The 22,194-nt window shown below is 36.0% G+C and overlaps 1 non-coding gene and 2 pseudogenes across 1 annotated transcript; 2 read left to right on the forward strand and 1 right to left on the reverse strand.

Moving 5' to 3' along the window:
* The window catches only part of LOC116593496, a 29,161-nt pseudogene extending 23,306 nt beyond the window's left edge, over positions 1 to 5,855 (forward strand).
* A 7,511-nt stretch (positions 5,856 to 13,366) lies between these two features.
* LOC116594631 lies at positions 13,367 to 13,515 on the reverse strand. Its single transcript, XR_004287338.1, has one exon. It is a non-coding gene; the product is annotated as a U11 spliceosomal RNA (small nuclear RNA).
* Positions 13,516 to 17,142: 3,627 nt separating this feature from the next.
* Positions 17,143 to 20,087, forward strand: LOC116593497 (annotated as a pseudogene).
* The last annotated feature ends 2,107 nt before the right edge of the window (positions 20,088 to 22,194 follow it).

The raw sequence follows: 22,194 nt of genomic DNA on the forward strand, positions 1-22,194 counted from the left end.
AAAAAAAAAACACCAAAAAACTTGCTTAAGTTTTGATAGAAGCTTTTAGGCTATCAACCCATAAAAGAATAAAAGAGCATGGACATCTTACCTATGTTCAGTCTTCCATGCACAATCACTTCTCAGCCTTTTGGCTAAGATCAAGTGTAGTCTTTCAATGCATAAACATATCATTTACTACTTTTAATACTTTTTTCCACAGACATAAATTTAACCTATCAAATAAACATCATCATTGAAATGCATTGTAGTTCAGTCATATAGATCTTTAATCCATTTGTTACCTTGCCAAAAAAAATCTTCATAAATACCAACCTACCATTTTAGCATCTTGTTTAAAACCTATAAATGCATCTCTACTTTTGTCTCCATGAAAGAGTTCAAAAATCCTTAAAAATCTATGAATCCCTACCTGTATCAATAAATACATTAATTGCTTTATCTTGGTAGCATTATAATTTTTATGAGCATTTTCTTGCCATACACAAATAGTGCTGAATACTGGAATTTTCTCTGAAGGTAATTTCTACTTTTTTTTTAATCAAAAACATTTCTTACAAGCAAGCTGCTATGGGAAAAATATACAGGATTACCTCTCATAATATTTCATCCTATTATTTTATTTCTATCTTGAATGCTCTACTGATATTCAGAAATCATATATCTTTGGTATAATTTAATAACATATTAACATATATATATATATATAAAACCATATAATGGAAGTGCTAATTGTAATTTGTTACAGAGGACATAACAAAATTTTACACTATTCTAACACATTTTTTAGAAGTTATTACAAAAAGATAAAAGTACTTTAGAAAAAAATCTTACATATCCTTGAATATAATTTTTGTTTATGTGAAAATGTATTAATAGCTATTGTATGTATTCATTAGTGATATACATAGAGAAACTTAATGAAATGTGAGAAAAAGGCAAAAAATAACATAAGATTTGTAAAATAGATTTACATGGTTAGCTCTAGTGGTTCTTAAGGAGAGGATGTAGATGAAAAACATTTCATTGTCATTAAACTTTTTTACACATGCTTAGAATATTTTATTAGGTTCAAGTTTAGTATGGTAGGTTAACAACAGTTGAAGTATATGTTTTGATTAAAGCAAAGAACATTATTCATCATAGTTTTAAAAGTCCAGTATTTTTCACATTATTCCAAAAAGATAAAGAACTACATTAAAGGCTGCTTTTACATATAGATTATTTACAATTAGATTTCAGATGAAAAAATGCTTTCTACTGCTGAACATACACACACACATACACACACACACACATGTGTGTACACTTTAAGTCTTCTGGTATATACTGTGTTAAGACATTCCATTGAAAAGGAATAAGGAACAGGATGGTTCGGGATGAAAATTCTTTAAAAGTTTTTTTATTAAATTTTGTATAAAGTCTGTTGTGAACACTGGCAGAAGAAAACATTGCCTCATGTTTCAAGACCAACTACTGAGAAATGCAATGAAGCTAATATTAAATAGTTTGAAATTCACAAGCATCATCATCCATCATGCTGGAGTAAATAGGTTTCAGATCTAAACTTGAATTATGATTTGATTAAGGTAATTGGGTTGCCCTCCTCTTAAAATGGCGGGTTTTTTCCACAGAAATGAGGAATGATCTGTGCATCAGAAAATGTTCATATCCATATCATACATGTACATGTACACGTACACATACACATATACATGTACCAAGAGTTAGGATCAAAAGAAACAATTTCTTTTTATGGAGAATAATTACACAAAATAAGTGTGTGATCATATTTCCTTTTATGCCTTTACAATACGAAATTAGCCTCTAAATCTGATGTATTTGGATTTTACCACTCTATTCCCTCAGAATTTTTATTTTATGTTATTTTAAATAAACTTAATTTAAAGAAATACTCACATGGAAAGGGTATACAGTGTAAAAGCATACAGCTTGATGAATTTGCAGAAATGAAACCATAATGTTACCAGCATCAAGATAAAAAAAGATCTGATGATCTACACCCCCAAAGCTCCTTCTATTGTCTTCCAGCTACATCACCCAAGTGCACACACTCTCTGCACCCACAACAGCATATAATGTGTGTAATGTATGTGCACACTCTTGTGCTATGTTTTGTCCATTCAAGTTCTGTTTGTGAGATTCTTCCATGTCACCGCTTCATGTCATTGTGGGTAAATGTGGTTTATTTGTCATTATTATGTTACTCTATTCCATTGAGTGAACAGACCAGAAGTTATACATTCTAGTTCATTTGAACATTGCAAATGTTTCCAGGTTTGTGGCTTTGGAGAATACTGCTGCTCTGAGCATTCGTCTTCATGACTATTTGGGCATGGACATGATTCAAATCAATATTCAGTAATGGCAAGAGGAGGGGCCATTCCTTTCATGAAGTCTTCATCAAATATATGTTTCTGTTTTGCAGGAGCTGTTGGTAGGAATTTCCTTTCAGCTTCAGGGAGTACCTTGCTACACCTGATTTGTTAAAAGGTTTTTTTGTGGGTGTTTTTTGGGGACAGTACACTGTGGAAAGTACACTGAATTTTGTCAACTATCTTTTCTGTAACTATCAAGTTGATTGAATGAGTTTTGTCCCTTTTAAAATGTGGTGAGTTGTATGGATTATTTTTTTCTAATGTTAAACCAACCTTTCAACCCTAAAATAAACTTTAGTTTGTTAGATTTTCATATGTGTATGTGTGTATATGTACATATACATAGTAAATTTTAAGTAAGTATTTATATAGTGTTCATAAATACACACTTATAGACTTCGAATATATGCATATATATTTTTAAATTCTATTGGTATTCTTTGTTGAGATTTTTTTTTTTTTCATTTACATTGCTCAGTAACTTTTGTCAGTAATTTTCTCCTTTTAAATTCCTTTGTCAGGCTTAATTGAACCCAGAAACTTAAAAAGTGTTCCTGTTTGTGTGACTAAATTACTTCAAGAGTCATATCATTATTCCATTTGATTTGACTTTTTTCCAATTTCTACCACATTTCTTTCATTGATCTCTCAGTTATTTATTGGCACTTTGTTTCATTTCTGAGAAATAGAGAATTTTCTGATTATCATTTAGATGAATTTCACTATAATCAGAAACCATGCCCTCAGTAATTAAATCATTTAATTTTAATAACAGTGCATGGTTAACTTGAGGAAGTACTATATATGCTATGGAAAAGAATCCATATACTATCTATATGCCTAAAAGGTTAAATTTCTTAATTATAATAAAATCTGTACATTTTCTTTTTTTTTTTTTTTTTGCTTAACGTGGTCTTCCATTAGGATTATGCATTTGTCTGTCTGTTTTCTGTCAACTTTTGACAGATTCTTCATATTTTGAAACATATCTTGAAATACAACAATTTAAGTCCTTCTTGCCTTGAGTCCATTTTTTGGGCTATTTGGCTTTCTTCTGATTAGTGTTTGCATGCTTTGTTGTTTTCCATCTTGTAAGAATGTCTTACATTTAAAAATATTTCTTATAACCAGGCTGTAGTTTTCTTTTGTTTAGGAAGTCTGGCAATCTATGTCTTCTACCTTTGGTTCAGTTACATAAAAACATACATATTGATGTATTTGGGTTTTTAAATATATCAAAATTTTTGTGGCATTTAATTCATTTGTCTTGTGATTTTATCTCCCTTTTCTTCCCTTCTATGTGTAAATCAAAAATTGTTATTATTTAGGGGTTCCCAGGGACTCAGTCAGTTAAACATCTGCCTTTGGTTCAGGTCATGATCTCAGGGTCCTGGGATGGAGCCCACATTGGGTTCTCTGCTCAGCAAGGAGCCTGCTTTTCCCTCTCCCTCTGCCTGCCACTCCCCCTGTTTGCGCTCTCTCTCTCACTGTCAAATAAATAAATAAAATCTTTTTAAAATTTTTTATTATTTAGATTTACCTTGCTAGTTTTCTAATTTATCTTGTACTCCCTATTTAGTAGTCATTACATATTTTTAAAATATTTTATATTTGACACTTCATAGTCTAATATAATTATTTTATTTCATTTTTTTCTTTTTTTAAGATTTTATTTATGTATTTGAGAGAGAGTGAGGGAGCGAGAGAGAAAACATGAGCGAGGTAGCAGCAGGCAGAGGGAGAACCAGGCTCCCCTCTGAGTGGGGAGCCTGGTGTAGCGTTCAATCCCAGGACCCTGGGATCATGACTTGAGCCCAAGGCAGCTGCTTAACCAACTGAGCCATCCAGGCACCATTTTTTCCACTATCTCAGTAATACTAGACCCTAGGAAACTTCAACTTTATTTACCATTTTTTATCATATTTCATGGATATTTAAAATTTGTAAGACCTTACATTATTTTGTAAATCAGTATTCAATCAATATTCATTTGTATTTGCCCTTATATGTGCCCTTTCTGGGGGTTCTCATTCCTTCTCGCATAGCTCTGTTTTCTGCTAGAAAGTCCTTTTGCCTGAACAACTTCACTTCCTATTTCTTTTGTTACAGATTATCTAGTGATAATTTGTCTCAATTTTTGTTTTTCTAAACTTGTGAACTATCCCTCAGTTTTTAATTGTCCAAAAACGATTTCATCTTTGCTTTTGAAAAATATTTTCACTGGATATATGTGATTGCTAAGGTGAGAGTTAATTGCTTCCAGCACTTTGGAGATTTAATTCAATTTCTTCCAGCTCCCATCACACCCATGGAAAGGTCAGCCATCAGCTTCCTTGTTGCTTTGAAGGAAATGAGATTTTGTTTCTCTGCCTGCTTTTATTTTTTGTTATTTTTGATTTTCAGTGCTCATACTGGGATATACCTAGGTAGAGTTACCATTATATTCATACTGAAGGAGTATTTTGGTACTTCTTGAATGTGTTTTAACTAATTTTTCCAATAATGTATTGTTCTAATTTTGTTTGAATTCTAACGGTTCCGGTTGATTTTTTCCTCTACTTCTGGACTTCATCAATAGTAATGCTTTTAAGTCTATTTCTACAACACTTTTTTTTTTTTCAATGTTCATAATTTTTCTGTAATACAAATGTTCAAATATTTTCTATTGTCATATCATTTAGTTCTCTAATCTTATACTGTATCTAATTTAGTATTAGATGTTTCTAGCCACTTTGGTTAAATCTGTCTAGCTATTATCTATCTATATATGTCTATCAGCATTTACATAGATGTCCATTTATATTTTCTGTTTCCTTTGGCTTTTGTTCTTATGATCCTGGTTTTTGACATGTTTTTTAACCTCTGACCAAATTCCAGACACTTTGTTTCTAAAATAGTCTAGAGGCTTGTATGCTATTTTCATGCCTTATTTTCTGTATCTTGGAAAGTTCTCTCCTTCATTTCACAGATCAGATAGAGAAGAGGCTGATCATCTTACTCTTACCAGAGATTATGTCAAATCAAGGCTGGGCTGAAGTTTAGTAAGGCTGAGTCCACCTCTGATTTATACGGCTTCCCAGGTTTCTGTTTTGTTTTTGCTTTTACTTTTAAATAAAAATAGTATGTATTCTGTGGGGTTTTCCTGTATCAGTGAAAACCTCTAATCTCTATCCTCATGAGAACAGTAACAGTCTCGTACATTCTTCAAAATTCTTCTACAAAACTTTAGACCTGTGCTCCATGCAACCTCAGCATTTGGTAAATGTACTGAAGGAAATTAACTATGAGCTATGTATATGAGTCTGTAAATTTCCATCCGTAATTCTTTTGTTTTCCCCATCCTTTTTCAGAAACCCTCCTCTGGGCTTTGCGGTAGACTTCCAGCTGCCCCAAATGCCTTGCCTAGTAGATGCCCTGGGGGTTTCGGGTGTTCAGGAAGCCATCCTTGATCTTTGAGTTTTTCTCCATTCAGAATTCTCTCTGGTTCCTTTTGTCCAGAAACTGTCTACTTCCTTCAAACAGATGTGTGTGTTTTTTTTTTCCTGTGTTTTTTCTGTCAGATGTATTTCATTCATTTTTATTTCATGTATTTAATTATATGTATTTGATTTCTGTTTCTTTATATTAGACGAGGATGCTGATCCACCAAGAACTAATCTAGCTCCAACAGAACTGAAATCCTCAACATAGAACTTATAAATTCATGTGTAACAATGTATAAAGTTAATCATTTTCTTGAATCTTCTGGAAACGCATGCTCTTTTCTAGATGTTTAGTTGTGTTTTGAACTTTAATCTGTTCAATTAATAGAATATCATTATTGTCTTACCTAGTCACTATTTGTCTAGACTCAACCACATTTACAAAATATCTGAGGCATGACTGTACCTCTTGGACTTCCCTTCTGGGACGATTTTTCTTTTTTCTTTTTTTTTAAGATTTTATTTATTTATTTGACAGACAGAGATCACAAGCAGGCAGAAAGGCAGGCAGAGAGAGAGGGGGAAGCAGGTTCCCTGCTGAGCAGAGAGCCCGACGTGGGGCTCGATCCCAGGACCCTGAGATTATAACCTGAGCCACAGACAGAGGCTTAACCAGCTGAGCCACCCAGGCGCCCCTAGGGGGACGATTTTTCTTTGGATGATAAATATTAATTATAACTAAGTAGGTTTTCTGCTGTGTAACTGCAGAGTTTCTAGGTGTTACTCTGTTCAAATTTGAAATCTAAATAAAAAGTAGACAATTGTAAAGATGATTAATGAATACAAATTCCCAAAGCTAGTTTGGAACAAAAATAAGTTGTGTTCAAAATGAAGTACACCATGAATTGTGTCTTTGGTCCGAGAGATCTAGTATTAGTTTGTAACCCTGAGACCCCGTGAATTTAAAAGTCTACTTTCTTCTCATCTCTTTGTGAAACCAAAGCTAATGATGCTGCTCTTTAAAGTACAGCCAAATCCATGTTAATAGAGTGCAGATTATTATGGAAGCTATAATAATCACAGAGAAATTGATAATGACTTGAATCAGTGTCTGGCTTGTTAATTGTAAAAGCTTTTACTATAAAAAGAAATTACTTAACAACTACACTTAACTAGTTATGAAGTTTTATTAGAAATAGAGATTAATGGTTCCTATGGTATCTAGCACAAGATATAAAACATCATTGTGTTTAAAGTAAAACTGTGATATTCAGATGTTGATAATCTACAACCAGGTAAAGATTTGGAAACCATAATGTTTCACTTTTCTTTCATGTTTCATATATTTAAATGATTTTATTAACAAGAATATAGTGAAAGAAGCTTTCTGACTAATAAAACTGAATATTCAAACATTATCCTCTCCAGCAGATAAGATTTACTGAAAGAAATTCTATCTCAATTCTACCAGCTCAAACATTTTAGTATCCCCTTCAATATAGAATAAATTTGATACTTTTTTATTACATATAAAGCTTAAAATTGAAGTCTTTCAGGACAACCAATTCAGTGACAAAACTTCTCCTTTTAGTTTAGCTTTCTGATAGTAGACCCTTTCAGGAAAATATATTCCAGTAAAGAAAGGTAAGTGAGGACATAAGAAACAGGTGTGGACTGGTTCTTGTTTGCTTTATATTACCTGAAGTCCTTCAGATATTCTCTCTGATTTAATGCCTCCAATTGGATGAAATAGACATTGTTATTTTTATTTTCAAGGTGTGACAACTGACAAAGAAAGGTATTGAGCCGCTGGTAAGGGTGAAGGTCTAATTTGAAAAGAGGTGTGTCTAAATTTTTCCACCCGCAAAGCATTAAATGTAAACGTAACAGAGACAAATAGAAGGGGAGCAGTTTCAAAGAACACAACGAGAATGAGGGCCTCAAAACAGCTTCATTACCTTCACAACTCTCTGGTGAGGCACATCCCTAAATTCCAGAAATCCAATGATCCAATGATCGTTTGTTTTTTACCTTTTTTCTTTCACCATATATGTATATGTATATAATTTTACTTAGAAGTAACCATCAGGAATGAACTAAGAGATCTGGAATGGAGAAAGAAAGAGAAAAACAGACACAAAGAGAAAGAAGAGGCAGTGTGTGTGCTTTGGGTACATTTGGTGAAGTTTACATGACTGTGACTGTCACCCCAGTTAATACCAAGACTTAACTTTAATCCTTCTCAGGGACTTTGCATCCTGTAATTAGATAAGCTCCAGCAGGTTGACACAGGAAGGCAATACAGAAAGCATTTCAGGCTGTGGTAAGGATTATTGACTTTAAGTGATGGCTAATTTACATTTTGCTTTTGTGAAAACTTTTGTGATCTACACAAGGAAAAAACAATAAAGAGAAGAAAAGATGACATAAAGAAAACAGATAAAGGAGAAGGGGGAAAAAGAATAAGAAATTACAGGAAAAAAGAAAGAAAACCAAAAGAAGAGAAAATTTACAATCCCAAGGCATTTTTATACGGCTGGTATGACAGAGACAAAGAGCAAACTTCACCTCACTGTTTTATATGGAAGTTTCTAGCTGAAACTATGGAGTCATTCATAATAATGGATGATGAAGAGTTTGCTTCATCAGAGCAGGATTAAATCAGTCTCCAATATAATATAAAAGAAACAGGAGATAATATTATAAAGCTGGAATTCATGTTTTGAGAGAGAAAAACATTTTGGATGAAATCAGAAAGGTTAGTCAGGAATGGGGACTTCTGCAATATTTAGAACTTCATGGAGATGAGCAAAGGTAGGTGGATTTTTAACATATTTGACTCTGTGACATGCCATATACATTCTTTTATTTCAGAATGTATTCACCAACTCATTTGAGAAATTTTAGTAAAGATAGTAAAAATTGCTCTTCAGTGTTTCGTAGACTCCAAATCGAAGACTCTTTTGAATGTTACTTGATGCTGAAATGAATCCCAAGACCATGTATCCCTACCCCAACAGCAGAAATAGTACGTCAGCTTCCGTTGTATGTGCCCCGCTGACCGCGAATTCTTTGGTAACGGGTATCAGATGTTGTGGTACTCATTTTCTCAGTCTTTCCTCCTCTCTGCTAGTGACATGATTCCTTCTTGCAAGCTCAGGTATATCCATGGGTAGCCCCAGCTGTGACCTCAGTCAATAGGAATTTAAGAGACAGCCAAGGTTTCTTATTACCATGTGAGAGAACCACACATGCATGCAATCTGTTCTTTATCTAAAATGTGCAGTTGCTTATGTAACTCACTATGTCTTCCTCCTTGTGCAGCTAATGACTTTTATGTCAAGATACTCTTCTAAGGAACTAGGGAAACTGTTAGGTACTAGTATGCGTGAAACCATAAACTAGAAAACATCCATACAATGGCTACCACAGAAGTACTTTTTGCAAATAGTATGTATAAAAGATTTTAATTAAAACCTAGTGGATGTATAGATTAAATGACTTCTAGGACATCTGTTCTATTTTTAATTCCAAGCTCTCAATTCCTCAAGAAATATATATTCCACTAATAATAAAACCACTCTTATTTCAAGACTACAGTTAAATTATCAGTTGATAAAGTTTATTTTGTGGGAACCACACTAGGTGTTCATCTCTTTTATGGTTGTGTTCAGTGAGTACTTCTATAAAAGTACTTCACTTGATCTAAGAGTCTTACAACTTTAATTTTACTATATAAGTATGCGGTCCCTGTTTCAGTTTGAAAGGGTGAAAGAACATTTTGGTGTTCTTTGGTGCCTAGGAAGGGAAAAGTTTTACTCTAAATACCAGAGAATTATTCTTCCGAGTGGAGACAGCCACCCATGTGCCCATAGCTTGTCATCCTCACTTGTCATACTGGTGAGGCCTTTCTCCTATGTACTTCCTAATCTCCATATAAGATTATGGAGGATTCTTGCATATATATATATATATATATATATATATATATATATGCATATATATACACACACACATATATAATATTTATATATTTATATATATAAATATATATAATCCTCCCAGGATAGATATAGATATAGATATAGATATAGATATAGATAGGTATAGATAATCTGGGAAGATTCTAATAGCAGCAGCTAACACATTCTATGTATTTCCTGTTAATTCAACAGTAGCAAAGAAGAAACCTAGAATTGTTCATTCGTCCTTGATATATCCGTATGGATATATCAAAATGAAACTATCTTTGCAAGGAGCTTTCTTGCAAACACCATCACCTTTAACTACATATAATACAATTGTATGTTCACCATTATGGCATTATACTACTACAGAGTGAGGTAAAAAAGTATTTTATCAACATTTAAAACTGCTGAAAAACAGCTGACTCTGGTGCACCAACAGAAAGCCAAGAATAAAGAGTATGACAATCCAAATACTAAAATTCCTTACTCTCGTACAGCTGGTTCTGCCATGCAAAACATACTCTCATTATTGTCCTCCTTAATCCCCAGAACTCCTGTGAGATATAGGGGGGAAATAATGTCATAAAAAAAGGTGACTTTCCCAACATGAAAAATTGTAAAGGCCAGCTATCCAGTATTGTGCTTTCAGTTAATAATACTGTACCATACACTTAAATACTTGTTAAAAGATTGGGCTCCTGGGCGGCTCAGTTCATTAAGCATCCCACTCTTGATTTCAGCTCAGGTCGTGATCTCAGGGATGTGAGATCCAGCCCAGCATGGGGCTCCACACTGGACATGGAGCTTAAGATTCTCTCCCTCCCCCTCTGCCCCTCTTTACCCCACCCCCACCTGTCACTCACACTCTCTCTCAAAACAAAGCAAAAACAAAAACAGAAAAAACCCAACCCCCTACAAATGTTTAAAATCTATGAAAAGTACTTAAATGTACAGTCACAACGGTAAGAAAGTGTCATGCAGAAAATTATCTTCACACAAAAGTAACCTCCAAGTACAAGTACGCTACCAGACAAACTACCCTAGAGATGAGGGACCAGAAAGGCTCACAGAACAAAATGAATGACTTGAGCTAATTTAGAGCACACAGCACAAAGCAAAGCAAAAGAGATGGGTGCTTAACTGGCCAAGGATATAATGCAATTAAATTGAAAGGACACTACCTGATTCTTGGGGTTTGCAGTGTTCGTGGTGTGAGGATGGTATGAACACGAGGACAAAAACAGGTCTGAATGTGCCTTGCAAGGGCAGAGGGCTCACGGGGCCATGATGGCAGTCATCAAATGTTGGCTGAATTTAGATTGCAAGAATATTGAATGTCTCATGTATATTTAGTATGTCATGAATATTTAGTGCCCCTTGTGCCTCATGTATATTTAGTGCCTTGTGAATATTAGTTAGGTATTTCTGCTTTCTCCCATCCCTTTCCATAGTCAGATATACGATCCACTTTATCTTTCTAACATGCACCACAGTTTAACATGTAGGTTACTCTATTCATTCTCCTTTCCTCTGTAGCAGAATGAATTTTCTGAAATATAGAAAATGAATTTCACCATAAGAAAAAAAATCTCCTAAGGACCAAATGTAGAAGATGCTGAAAAGCAAAGAAATAATGGATAAGCAAAGGTACTATCATACCTTTGATAGTCCTGGAGATGGTATAAGTTGGAAAGTAATTTGGCAAGAGGTATCAAACATCTTAAACCATTGCGATTATTTGACATTTTCTCCTATTCCCGAATGTTATCTTATTTACATAATAATTCTATGAAAAAATACATGTTTAATAACACATATAATGTGTGTAATAACACATATAACACATAGTATAACAAAATTGAAAAAGCATAAATATGTAACTGTAGAACATTCATTAAATAAGTGTCATACCTATAAAATAAAATGACCAAACCAGGTGATTATATGAAAAATGTATAGTCACATACATGGTTAGAAACATGAAGTAAAGTTTTATAAATAACTTTGTGGAATTCATTAAATGTATAAAACTAAAATAGATAATATTTATACTAAGTATGCACACCTGTAAAATTAACATATATATTAATTGAATAACTAGTTGAATACCTTAAAATTTCCTACAGGTCTCATTAAATAAAAATAATTTGTAAAACGAATCCTGAAATATTAAGTATTTCATGGCAAAAAGATATAAATATTATTTCAAATGACAGTTTTATGTGTGTGCCTCTTTGTGTCTTAAAGGAGTTAAAGAGGCATAATTTCCCTGTGTATTATTTCTTCTTCTTTCCAATTTCAGTAGAAATTTAAAACATGAAAAAAAGAACTTTAAAACCTCCAAGGAGTGTATTTAGTCCTTAAAATAGACCAGTGAAATAAAGAGTACCCCAGAGGGAGTAAAAACTCTTACCAAAAAGTCAGCTTGGACAAGGCATTGAAGTAAATGTGATCCTTATTTTTTTTAACCTTTATATTTTTTAAAATTAGAGTACAACGAATAAAATGCTGCCTATAATTCAGACCCAGGTCAAAAGAATAGGTCTTATGGAAAAAAAAAGAAATCACTTTCTTCATAGTTTTAAGTATATGTCCATGTGAAAACATAACATTTAAATTTCAAAAATAATTTTTGACATAAATTTACCTTTGTAATCAAGTGGAAAAAAAAAATATATATATATATGTATATAACATAATGGTACAAGAAAATTAGAATTCATTTCTCCTTTTCACATAAAAACATAACTGAAATAATTTAAACATTTAAAGAAAACATTATAGAAATGTAAACTATCCTACATTTTGATATAGTTTTGACTATTCTAAATTTGAAAATTTAGACAAAATCATAGGATGTATAACTTAGAACTGAACAAATATGTGGAAAAAGGGAACATACATATATTTTCTTGTTCTCTCCTCAAAATTTAGTAATAATTAAAGAATTATGTCAGAAGAAATGAATAATGCAGAGTTATCTAAAGCATTCTGCTGTGTTTATAATTTGATTTGATTTTTTAATAAAATATACTAAGTCTACACAGTGCCATGCACATAGATAGAAAAAAAAAACAGATTTTTCATGCATAGGATCTTGATACATATTGACAAATTAATTTTCCCTAAAGTTTAATAAATGTGTATGCTACCAGTGGGGTGCAGGAAATGCCAGACTCACTATCCTGGTTTTGGCACTGAATATTATTCTCATCTTAACATTTACCAATATGATAGACAAGCCCAAATGTTTCAGTATTTTTATTTTAATTTTTTTGGTTACTAGAAACTTGAATAATTTTTGATCTGTTAATTGGTTATTTATATTTTCTTCCTTGTGGTCTTTACTCATTTTATGTGGAGTAACTAATGTTTTTAATTTCCTTTGATTTATGAGATTACATTAAGTATTGAAGACATCACACTTATTACCTCCAAAGAAATATGTTCTGGAGGGTCACAAATTTTATTTCATACCACAAATCCAATATTTCAATTTTTGTACATTCCTATATATCTTTAAATGTTAAATGTATTTCTTTTGCAGCTCTAGACTTTTATTATTTTTTTTTTTTTAAGGAGCACTGGGACACAGGATTACCAGCTGCCCAGGTACCAAAAAATTATGCTTCCGAAATCTCTTGATGTCAATTCCTCATGAAGAGCAATGGAGCTGTCCTACATAATATTTTGCTTTCAATACAGACGTGAAAAAGAATACTTTTCTGTAAAGAGGAAGAGGGCGGGACAGGGTGGGGCAGAGGAATAGAGAGAGGGAGAGAACCTTAAGCAGCTGCATGCCAAACACGGGGCTTGATTTCACAACCTTGAGATCAGGACCTGAGCCCAAATCAAGAGTTGGAAGCTTAACTGACTGAGCCACCCAGGCGCTGCAGAAGGAATAGTATCTTCTTCTCTCTCTCTCTTTTTAAGATATATTTGTTCAAGAGAGAGAGAGAGTGCATGCATATGAGTGGGGAGGGGGCAGAGGGAGAGGAGAAAAGGCACCTTGAGCAGACCCCCCACTGAGTGCAGAGCTAGACCCAGGGGTTGATCTCATGATCCTGAGACCATGACCTGGGCAGAAACCAAGAGCTGGTTGCTCAGCTGACTGAGCCACCCATGCACCCTGAAAGAACTTTCTCATTAGCTTCTGTGCAAAGGTAGACCTATTATAATGACCTTTGTTATATTTTTTAATCTTTCTAAGGCTATAATAAACTTTAAATTAGTTGTACATGCTTTGCTAGTTAAAGTATATTTACACACTACTTCTGTACTGTGTCTGTACATAGTGTCAATTTATTTATTTCTTTACTAAGGCTTACCCAATTACACAAGGTGGTACAGTCTATTTTGCAAATCCTGAAATGACAATAACAAATGCAGAAAAAAGAGTGAGGCATTTTAATATCAAGCACTCTCCTACCACAGTAGGTTATCAGGGCAAACTGAAAATTTCTGTATCTGCTTTATACAAGATATTATTCTGTACTTGAATAATCCTAGAATTTAATCCCTTCAATAAATGTTTTTTGAGTATTTATTACATTCTTCAACGGTGCATGTTAATGTCCTCCTCTACTATGGGTGTCACAAGATTATTATTATACATATATCAAAGATTGGTTTTTCTGGATTTATATTTATAAAAACCTGAGTACATCCACAATGGAGGACAAGGGATATGATGAACAAGGGATATTCCATGTGTTAAGAGACAGTTACAAAATACCCCAAGTGCTATGTAGGGAAAAATAACCACCAATACTACACAGAATGAAAAAGGAAAAACAGGAGACTATTTGGCCAGAGTATGCTGGAGATGTTTATGGAAGAAGAAAAAATTAAGCTGAGTTATTAGATGATGTTCCTCTTCTAATAAAGGACATAATTGATTCTGAGAATATTGTCTCCATTAATTGTAAGAAAATCATACCACCAAGTTCCTATCAGGATATCAAAATGAAATAAGGCTTAACCCACAATTTGAAATAGGATTGTGAAAATACCACACTCTGAAATAAATGCAAAAACAGGTAACAATAGGTTGGATAAGTGATCTGCACAAATCTTCCTAGAAGTGTCAATGTGAGATCATTTCTGGATAGCAGATGATAAAGTAGGCAAACTATTCTTTATCACGATTCCTTAGTGCATCCCCAAAATTAAGATATTGTAACATATTGTGAAAAATAAGATGTGTGTGGCTGATTCAGTTGGATAAGTGTGACTCTTGGCTTTGGCTCGGGCCATGATCTCAGGGTTGTGAGATCGAGCCCAATGTGGGGCTCCGTGCTAAGTGTGGAGCCTGCTTAAAGATTCTTTCCCCCTTTTTCTTTGTGCCTCCCTACCTCTCCCTCTAAAAAAAAAAAAAAAGGAAAAAAGTGTTATTGTAAGTTTTCAAAACAAATGAAGAATATGGCAGAAAAAAAGAGATGACATTTTCACTGAAATGACCATTCAAAGCCAGTTAGAAATTTTATCTTTATGTGGAATGTGACACTTAGGACAGCCAGACAAGGCAGCACTCTGTAAGTGATTTTTCCCACTCACTGTGCGCTCACCGTGAAGATGACTCGTGACTGAAATATCGGGCTTCCTGAGAGCAAATATGTTTATGCGCACGTAAACCTTACAATGATACTGTAGATGCTTCTGGATTCCATGTTAACACTTTTGGCTGTTTTTTGTTTTGTTTTGTTTTTTTCCTGCCTGTTGAAATGCTCATTTCTTAGTCTCCATAGAGCAGGGTGGCTTTATGTCCTGACCAGCCCAGGTCAGAACCCATTAATGTCCATCACCTCACTATCTTTATTACTAGTGTCACTCTCAGAAGGACCCAGTTTGGAGAAGATTTCCTGTGGTGACACTCTTAGTTACTTCCTCCTCAGCTGGTGAGTGTTCCTAAGGCTTCCTGTAGTGTGCCTTCTTTTCTTCTCACTACATTCAAGCCTTAACATCCCTTCGTAAGATTTTGAGTTTCTTCGCTGTGCATCGGACTCTTCAAACTACAGTCTTACAGAGATTTGTATCTGGAAACCCAAAGTGTTGTGTTCGTCTGCCTGCATGGATATTCCAGGGACATCATAAACTCAAAACCCCAAACTGCATATATGCTTTTTCTTCCTACTGCACTTACTATGTCCGTGGAAAGTGTCACAATCCACCTCAAATCTACCTCATCTCAGGCCTCCCTATCTTTTTTGTCATATAAGCAACCATCAGTCCTGTCAAGTCTGCCTCCTCTGTATCTCCCTAATTTGCTGCTTCACTTTTTTTTTTTTTTTAAGATTTTTTATTTATTTGAGTGAGAGAGACAGCAAGCACTAGCAGGGGGGAGGGGCAGCAGGAGAGGGAGAAGCTTACTCCCTACTGAGCATGGAGCCCCCTGTGGGGCTCTATCCCAGGACCCTGAGATCATGACCTCAAGCCAAAGGCAGATGCGTCCCTGCTTCACTTTTTAGACAATATCACAGCAGTTGAAAATATAGGCAGGTGAGTCAGAGAGATGTGGACTGGAATCCTTGTCTTACCAGTTACTAATCATATAAAGTATTTAATTACTGTGTTGAGGTTTTCTCTTTTGTCTGTTTAAGGATAGTAGGAGTTCCTACCTACCTTATAAGGTAGTTTTAAAATTTAAGTGAGAGAATGCTTAGAAAGCACTTTTTATGGCACATAGTGGTTCACTAAATATTAGCTATGGCTTTTAATATTGTTTTAATTATGATGAGTGCGACCCACTACCATCTCGGGACTAGATCCCTACAACCACTTCTGACTATGGTTTCCCATCCCTACAACCACTTCTGACTATGGTTTCCCAGATTTCACGCTTCTCTTCGCATTGCCCTTCTTTATCCTGCAAGTAGAATAATATTTTAAATACACACGTGTGCCCATCATTCTCCTGCTCAGTGGCTGCCCACCATGTTCAGTGTAAATACCAAACCTTTTATCGTGATGCCGCCACCATTCCTGACCTGTCTCCTGCTTACCATGCTAGCTTCTTGACTCCCCCTTTAACAAAAAAGTTTTTTCAAGCTGGAGTGTGCCTAAGAAGTGCTAAAAAATATATTAAGACTAATTCCTAGGATATGCCCACAGATTTTAATTTAGTAAATCTGGAGTGAGGCCCAGAACTCTGCATTTTGTTAAGTTTTTATTTAGTTTCCAGTTAGTTAACAGAGAGCAATGTCAGCTTCAGGTGTACACATAGCAATTCAACCCTTCCAAACACATGATTCTGCATTTTGAATTAACTCCTTCCCCTCACAGCAAACACCCTCTCCCCAGGAGATTCTGCTATAGGGAACACAACTTTGGAAATCTTGTTGTCTTAAACTCCAAATGCCTTCATCAGCATTTTTGCCGACCTGCCTCTTATTTTTTACTTTCACCTTAGCAGTTACTTTCGAGGAAGCAGTAAGTTGAGTTTCTTTTATTATAATTCTGTGCAGAAAAGCAAATTTCTAATATCAGTTTGGTATCCTACACAGGTTTTTGTTTTGAGAAGATAATTCATTAAGTAAAGTTGCTACTTTTCCCAGTCTATATTAATCCATTGTTACCTTAATGTTTCCATTTCTCATGGGTTTGGTTGGTCAGCGTGAGGAACACTTTCCTGAAAGCTGAATCCTCCAAGGCAAGCGATATAAGTGACATAATTAATATTTACAAACAAAATATAGCTCCTTACATTGAATATATCTTGTGAAGTATCGCCTAGACACGGAAGAGAAAGGAAACACATCTCTCTTAGGTTTGGCTAATTTTCGACAACATCTGGGATGAAACAGGACCATTCCTTCTCCACATCCAGTGGCTTTGTAACTTTTATAACAACAATGTCATTTCTGTTCACAGCACTACTCAACCATTTAAGACATAGAACTCATGAGAATAAATTTTACCAATTGTTATTTTCTCCTTTACAACAAGAGTAATCCTTCCTGTGCACTTGATTTTATTTAAATTTTACTTTTTGATCTGTGCTCATTTTCCCTCAGGTCATAAGTAATTTGACAGCCAGGTGTGTGTGCATGTGTGCTAGAGAGAGAGAACTTGGTGTGATTTTTTTTTTTAAACACTTCCCAGTAAAATCTCTAAAATTTTGCTTTTATTCTCCCCACATTTGATGGATACAAACATGAAGATAAGAATCGTGATAGGCTGTTGAATAGTTTATCTGTTTGTAGTTTAGCTTCAAATATATGACTCTAAAATTCAGAATAGATACATCACTTGGTGTAGTTCAGATAATTGATTCATAAGTCAGCTACATCAGGCAGGTTTTGATGGTATCTTTATAAATAGGCCGGAGCTTTCAAATGCTCGATGGTATCTCTCATGCTGACATGAAAGGCATTTAGAGGTTGGAATATGCTACCGGTACAACTTGCATTCTAGATACAGTTCACGAGGCCTATTAACTTCCTATCGTACATGGAACAAAATATATCACTGAAACTAATAAATTTAATGGTGATACAAGAAATGCTTTTATAACTGTGTTTTAAAGGAGCAGGGTGAGATAACGACTTTTATATTAGATACTTAGAAGTAAAAACACAAGCAATTTTAATGTTAAAAATAAAAGCAAAAGTAATAACGAAAGAAGAGGATTTAAAAAGTCCAGAGACATAGCCGCTGATGCACACTGTCAAGATGGTTTCCTACTGATTTGTGAGTTAGACTGAGCCTGCCTTTGCAAAATTCATACACTCAGTCTGTCTTCATAATTCCAGATGCATGCACGCATCTTTTATCCTAAAACTGGGTAAAGGATTAGGAGTTTCTGTAATGAGATATTTATGAAACAACTGTAAACATAAAAGTTTCCGGGCTAGAAGAATATATGAAACATTCGTTGGTAATTCTAAGCAGGTCCCCACATGCTATAAATTTCTTTATATTTTTTACTGTTACTGAGGCCAAGCAGTCTGTTCCCCACACTGGGCCATCATCTTCCCTCTGACTGCTGTCCTATTCTGACTTTCCAGTCGGCTCTCAAATCCATAGAGGATTTTTATCACTGAGCTTGTAATACTTGCTCTAGGTGCTGCTCCCCCCGCCAACACACATACTCTACTCTAAAAATAGGCACCCAACCCCTATCATCCTAGAAGATATCCATACTCCTTTGAAGGAAATTAGAATGTATCACTTCAAAATATGTCACTTTGGGAAATTAATTATTTTTAATTCAGGGCACTTAAGAAACAGGTGAAAGGACAGTCAGGCCTTCCTCTTTCTGTCAAAGAAGTTCCTTAGCAAATATAATCTAAAAGTCCACAACAGGAAACACACTGGGGAGAATCCCTTCCAGTGTCTCCAATGTGTAAGGTGTTCTTTTCAGAAGGAGAAACTCTCGGAGCATAAACCACGAAATTACATGAAGGGCTGGGAGCAGGTCTTCAGGTACTCGGTATTCCAGGAGACCTTCCGCTGGAGGACAGAGCTGTAGTGGCACCTGGCGTCCCACATGGAGAAGAAAGATGCCCGACAAGTGTTCCTCCTGCCCCCAGCAGTTCACAAAGGGGGCCTTGCAGAGTCCCAAGATCAAGCTTCACCAAGCTGCCAAGCCCCACGTCTGTCCCCCCTCCCACCCCCGCGCCAAGTGCTTCGTGTCCCAAGGGAGTTGCAGCTGCTGGAGGCTTTTAAGCACCCTGTGGAGAAGCTGTTCATGTGCAAGGAATGGGGGCACCAGCCTGGAACAGAGACAGCCTGCACTGGAAGGAGAGGCCATCTGTGTGTGAGTTCTGCAGCCACAACTTTACCCGGGAGGCTGATCTCAATCTGCACCTACGAATGCACATGTGCAAGAAGGCTTTCTGGGGCCACCTCTGTGGCAAGACCCTCTGTACTCAAGCCAACCTGGACAAGCACAACCATACCCACACAGGTGAGGCCTTTCAGGAGTGAGCTCTGCAAGCAGCCCTTCCCCTAAGAGTTCCAGCTGAAGTTGGTGGCCAGCAGCCACCAAGAGTGTCGGCCCCACTTCTGCCAGCAGCTGGGTGTGCACATCGGAGGGCCCAAGGTGGTGCAGAAGTCCAAGTGCACTGAGCGGGGCTATTGACAGGTGCACCTGAAGAGTCGCATGGATATTCGTGACCAGATGGAGAACGGCAGCCCACGGGGCAGCATAAGCCCTGGAACCAGCTCACTGAGGACCGTATGAAGATGATGGTGGCTATACTCCAGCCACCTGGAGAGCTAGAGCTGGACTCCGCCAAGGTCATCCTTAAGTCCCTGCCCAGGACGGCCTGGCCTCACAGTTCTCGGGTCAGAGATAGTGCGGTGGTGGAAAGCTTTGCAAGTTCAGGCGGCAGGCGGCCCTGGTTCATCACCTCTATCCTCCTAGAGTACTACGACTCAGAGCTTCTCCACCCCACCACAGCCTGCCTGGCCCTAGACCCAATAAACCACACCGCTCTGGACTGGGTGTGTGTTTGGGGCGGGGGGGTGGGTTGGCGACAAAGTGGTTTTGTTCCATGAATGCTTCTCTGGTGATCTTTGCATCTTTGCTCAAAAGATCTGCTCAAAAATTCCATAACACTCATTTAAAATAGCTCAGAATCTTTTTCTCCCCAGCCATTCCTGCCACATGCCTGTCCTTTTTGGCAGACTAACTTTTCTCTGTAGTCCTTATGGATTCATCTTTATCCAACATCCTGTCTAATTACATATTTGGTTTATCACTGTGTCTTCCCACTGAAATATAAGCTTTATGAAGGTATGGAGTTTTATGTTTTGTTTGCTGCTCTTGCTCTAAAGCTTAGAACAAAGCCTGGCCCATAACAGATTATTGATCAACATTATTTTATTTGTTTTTAAAGTGAATATAGGTGTAGGTTTCACACGTACTAGGACCTAGTGGCTCACCAGTTCCTAGACAAGTACCTTGACATAAAGGTCATTAGCTGCACAAGGAGAAAGACATAGTGAGTTACATAAGCAACTGCACATTTTTTTTTAAGATTTTATTTTTTGAGAGAGAGAGTTCACAATCGAGGGTAGGGAGAGGGAGCCCCAAATGTGGCTCGATCCCAGGACCCAGGGATCAGGACCTGAGCTGAAGACAGATTCTTAACCAACTGAGCCACCCAGGGGCCCCAGCAACTGCAAATTTTAGATAAAGAACAGATTCCATGCATGAGCAGTTCTCTCACATAGTAATACAAAACTCTTGTAGTCTCTTAAATTCCTATTTGATTGAGGTCATAGCTGGGGTTACCATGGATATACCTGCAAGAAGGAATCGTGTCATCTGTAGTACAGAAGAGGGAGGATTGAGAAAATAGGCACCATGACATCTGACATCTGGTATCAAACACCTCGCTGTCGTCGGAAGCACTTACAACTGATGGAGTCGCTGCTGCTGGCGACGAGCCTTCTCAAGGTCCATTTCAACACTGAATTACTTAGAAAGAGTCACCAGTTTGGAGGTCACTGAAAAGTGATTTATACTAAAATCTCTCACATAAGTGCCTGCAGATAAAATGCATTCAAATTTCATTCCGTGAGTGTGTTACGGGCTCCAACTGTGCGCCAGGCACTGCGGTTAAGTCCTGTGGAAGTGGTAATGAACAGGACACACAAGTAATCCATGTCTTGGAGCTTGAAGTCATGTGACATGGGAGTAGTCATCTCCTAAAGACTGAATATTCCTTCTATTGTTTATAATAATTGCATATTCTTATTATTGTTTATAAAGTTACACTTATGTTTATGAAAAATGGTAAATTGGTTTCCAGATTGCTTGGAAAGGACCACAAGGGATGTTTCCAAAATGATGGAAATGCTCTTAATCAGGATTTGATGGCAGTTACACAGATGAATACCTTTGTTAAAATTCACAGAACCAGGGTTCCTGGGTGGCTCAATGGGTTAAAGCCTATGCCATCGGCTCAGGTCATGGTCCGAGGGTCCTGGGATCGAGCCACACATCAGGCTCTCTGCTCGACAGGGAGCCTGCTTCCTCCTCTCTCTGCCTATCTCCTCTGCCTACTTGTAATCTCTGTCAAATAAATAAATAAAAATCTTTAAAAAATATTTTAAAATTCACCGAACTGTGCACATAAAATATAGGCATTTTATTGTATGTATATTATCTTGATCAAAGATACAAAAAGTACATATTCTTTATTTTTTTCCAAATTATAAATATAGCACGTTCTTGTGGAAAATTGGAAAAAGAAAATCCACCTGTAAAATAGAAAATCTATGTGATTAATAAGCTTTGGGATTTGACTTAGATTAAAAAATAAAGATCTATAAGATCTTAATAATAAGGGTAAACTGCTGAGGTTTTTGTAATTCATAGATAATCCATATAATCCCTAATTTTTTACTGTAAATCAGCTCAATAAACTCTTTCAACATTTGTAAATTTAAAATAAT

Source organism: Mustela erminea, chromosome 6, assembly GCF_009829155.1.
Source record: "Mustela erminea isolate mMusErm1 chromosome 6, mMusErm1.Pri, whole genome shotgun sequence".
Classification (NCBI taxonomy): domain Eukaryota; kingdom Metazoa; phylum Chordata; class Mammalia; order Carnivora; family Mustelidae; genus Mustela; species Mustela erminea.